A 4,884-nucleotide genomic window follows, 5' to 3' on the forward strand; every position below is an offset into this window, starting at 1 on the left:
TGCAAAAGTGCACAAAATGGTCGTGGAGGATCGCTGATTGAATGTGAAATTGCTCATGCTTGTCATATGGCATCTGATTCTCTGCACATTTTAACTGAAGAATTAGAAATGAAAAAATTATCTGCAAGATGGGTACCGTGACTCTTTGACACTGGATCAAAAACGCAGGAGAATGGACATATCGGAACAATGTTTTGCCCGTTTTAGGAGAAACAAACAAGATTTTTGTATAAGTCTGTGACCACAGATGAAACTTGGGTGCATTACTATACCACAGAGACAAAACAATAGTAAAAGAAGTGGAAACATGCTGATTCTCTGCCACCAAAGAAAGCAAAGACAATTTCTTCAGCGAGAAAGGTCGTGGCATCAGTGTTATGGGATGCAAAGGGGATTCTGTTTGTAGATTATCTCCACACTGAGAAAACAATTACTGAAGAATACTATGCTAACCTCCTGGACAAATTGCAACAAAAGATAAGTGAAAAAAGGCCAGGTTCAGCATGGAAGAAAGTCATCTTCCAGCAAGACAATGCACACCTACCCACATGTGCTGTCGCCATGGCAAAATTACACGAACTAAGGTATGAATTATTGCTACACCTGCCTTATTCACTTGGTATGGTTCTGTCAGACATCTGTCTCTTCCCAGAACTGAAAATTTTTCTTGGTGGATGAAGATTCACTTCTAACGAAGAACTGATAGACGGAGTTGACAACTGTTTTGCAGGCCTGGAGGAATCACATTTTTGAGATGGGATCAAGGCACTGGAACATAGTTGGACCAAGTGCATTAGTCTACAAGGAGACTACACTGAAAAATAAAAAAAAAGTTTCAGTGACATATGTACTTTTTTTCTATTCCATTCCGAGAACTTTTCAAACTACCCTCTTACACAGAGGAGCCAAAGAAACTGGGCCCCCAAGCAGAAGTTCTGTAATATGACATGGCAAGATGAACTAATGTTTGAAGTAGTGCTGGAGGGAATCAGCACCATGAATCCTGCAGGGCTGTCTATAAATCCGTATGAATATGAGGGGGGGGGGGGGGGGGGGGAGTGTGGAGATGTCTTCTGAACAGCATGTTGCAAGGCATCCCAGATACGCCCAATAATGTTCATGTCTGGGAAGTTTGGTGGCCAGTAGGAGTGTTTAAACTCAGAAGAGTGTTCTTGGAGCCACTCTGTAGCGATTCTGGAAGTGTCGGGTGTCGCATTGTCATGCTGGAATTGCCCAAGTCCGTCTGAATGCACAATGGGCGTGAGTGGATGCAGTGATCAGACAGGATGCTTACATATGTGTCATCTGTCAGAGTCATATCTAGATGTATCAGGGGTTCCATATCATTCCAACTGCACATGCCCCACAACATTACAGAGCCTCCATGAGCTTGAACAATCCCCTGCTGACATATAGGGTCCGTGGAGTCATGAAGTTGTCTTCATACCCATACACGTTCATCGACTCGATACAATATGAAATGAGACTCGTCGTACCAGGTAACATGTTTCCAGTGATAAACAGTCTGACATCAGTGTTGACAGATCCAGGTGAAGTGTAAAGCTTTGTGTCTTGCAGTCATCAAGAGTACACAAGTGGACCTTTGGCTCCGAAATCCCATATCGATGATGTTTCGGTGAATGATTCTCACAATGACACTTGTTATTGGCCCAGCATTGAAATCTGCATCAATTTGTGGATGGGTTGCACTTCCCTCATGTTGAAAGATTGTCTTCAGCTGTTGTTGTCCTTCGGCCACAGGGATGTCGGAGATTTTTATCCGATTCAGATATTCACGGTACACTCGTGAAATGGTCATAAAGGGATATCCCCACTTCATTGCTACCTCGGAGATTCTGTGTCCCCTCATTCATGCGCTGACTATAACACCATGTCCAAACTCATTTAAATCTTGATAACCTGTCATTGCAGCAGCAGTAACCGATCTAACAATTGTACCAGACACTTGTTGCCATATATAGGTGTTACCGACTGCAGCGCTGTATTCTGCCTGTTTACGTATCTGTATCTGAATACACATGCCTATACCAGTTTCTTTGGTGCTTTGGTATATATGTGTACAACATCCGAGTATTCAACCATATCAGTCACTCCTATTATGGTTAATGAGATCTACGGGGCAATGTAATTTTTACACACTCACCTCATCCTTCATCAGTACTTCTCCTCATCTATGAAATATCTATCATAAGTTCATAACACGAGATCTGATATGGCCAGCATATTGACTGTACCCATGCATAACACTATTGACCATCTCAGCAATACAAGTGGAAGAAACCGTCCAGTAACCCACACCTTATCAAAGACCACTCTGCTTTCAAGAGACTAAGCTTACTAGTCATTGATATAGCTTCTATCTTGGCTTATGCCAGCCATCTTCCTTCTATCCGGCAAACAGCCAGTGTCATATTTTCAACACTATCCATGCTCTCCTCATTCTTATCTATTTCTGTTTTCCTTCCTCCAGGCTAAAGGTACCCATGTCCTGCTGCATAAAGAAGTCAGGAACTGCCTGCTGCACAACCTCATTGACCCTTAAACACGTTTTTAAGGGATTGAAGGTGTGATACTTGGATGGGGAGAGATCAGGACTATAGGGCAGATGCTCGAGTGTCTCCCACTTGAGTTGGATGAAGCTGGCCTCCCAGATCAACTGGCACATTGCGTCAAATCATGACCAGCATAGAACTCAACGTACTATTCCACAACATTGGTTTTCAACACGCATTCTGCCCCATACTAGTTCTTTGTTCTTTGATGGGTGTCTACCATTGTTTGTCCTTCAGCACCCAACAATAGAATAACAGCACGTTGGTCCCGTTTGGACATATTTGATAGTAACATTGCCATAGTTCATGTTTCTGCACGCATGTTGGAAATACATTGATGCCATTTTAATTCCTTACCTACACGTCGGTGCTTATATACCCACATCAGAGTCAAGCTCCATTACATATACACTGCAGCAACACCCTCAAATGGAAACGTTTTGATCACTCATTATAATACTTTGATTGTAACCCTACACAACAGTTTTGTTGTAAACTAAAGCGCACTGTGCTTACTCTGTCCTCCAAGTTCTCTAATGAGTTATATATTACTGAAAGGTCATGACTTTTTACACATATATAACACTTAAAACCAAATTTTTCATCACATTATGAATCAGTTTGTAGTCTGTAATAGTTTGGTTGGCTTTTTGGTTTCTTGCACAAAATGTGGTCATTATTGAAGTAAATCAAGTATCATCCACAGTTAAATTGCGTGTCAAAGTGTCATCTTTAGATATTTATGTATCGCAACCATGGTTGTAACTACAGTTCGCAGAAATCTTTCTTTCCTTTATCAACTCACAATAATATATACAGAACATTATAAGGTTACATAAGTACAGATGTCGTTACTGAAGCATCTCCACGATACTTGTGTGTTGTTTGAACCTACGAGTAACAGATCTAGTAGCCTGTCAGTGTCTTCCTTTAATCCGACTTGATGCAGATTCCAAACACTCGAGCAGTACTCAAGGAAAAGTCACTCTAGCATCCTCAATAGTGTCCTATATATGGTCTCCATTACAGATGGACCACATTTTCCCAAAATTCTCCCAATAAACTGAAGTCTAGCATTTGCCTTCCCTATCAAAACCCTCACATCTTCGTTCCATTTCGCATTACTTTGCGACTTTACACCCAGATATCTACACGACGCGACTGTGTCAAGCAGTACTCTAACAAAGCTGTATTAGAATATTATGGGTTTGTATTTCCTACACATCAACATTAACTTACATTTTTCTACTTTTGGAGCAAGCTGCCATTCATCACACCAACCAGAAATTTTGTCAAAATCATCTTGTATCTTCCTCAGTCATTCAACTTCAACACCTTTCCGCACACTATAGCATCATCAGCAAACAACCACTGACTGCTGCCCACACTGTCTGCCAGATTTTATTATACATAGGGAGAACAGTAGTGGCCCCATCATACTTCCTTGGGGCACTCCTGACAATACCCTTTGCCTCTGATTAACAATCAACATTGAGGGCAATGTACTGGGTTCTATTACTTAAGAACTTGTGTATATATCTGGGAACCTATGACACTCATTACTCCACATTAAGGTTGTATTTAGCACAAAAAGGAGTGCACAATGCTGCAACAACAATTTCTGATCACTTACCCAGTGGTATCAAATGTCTAACAGACAGCAGAGTAAAATCTGAAAACAAACTGAGAAAGTTTCCGTAGAAGAATTTCTATTACTGTAACATGTAAAAGGTGTGGGTAGGAATTACTATCTCACATCCGTATATCTTTTCTTTCTTTTTTTCTGAGTTGGGGAGGGGAAGGGGAAGAAAAATCACCAATAACTCTTAGAAATGCTGAGAATGTAACCATATGTACAAATTAATTTGTGATGTGAATGTAAAATGAGTTATTCCACAGCATTACAATCTATTGTGCAAAATGATCCACAGAACACATAACCAAATATCTACTTAACTAATTAAACATGGCTCAAGCCTACAGGAGGCTTTCACTTCCCTGACTATTACAAGCGACAGGCATGATGGATGTGTAGAGGTAGCTATACCTGTGAAAGAAAATATTCCTTAGGATTTTCTTGAATGTAGCTTCAACAGACAAATTCTCAAGCTGCAGAATTATCCACATGGACCTCAGAATCCAACCTGAATCTACTGGCTATCTAGAGGCCACATAACATCTTTATTACAACCATTTGGACATTCACTGCTTGTGGTGGAGGACTTTAATACCAATCATACATCACAGGGATGGGAGTACCAACAATTAGTAGATCGTTTGGGTTCCGATCACTGGCCAAATGTTCTGGCAT

The sequence above is a fragment of the Schistocerca cancellata genome, chromosome 3 (assembly GCF_023864275.1).
Source record: "Schistocerca cancellata isolate TAMUIC-IGC-003103 chromosome 3, iqSchCanc2.1, whole genome shotgun sequence".
NCBI classification, from domain to species: Eukaryota; Metazoa; Arthropoda; class Insecta; order Orthoptera; family Acrididae; genus Schistocerca; species Schistocerca cancellata.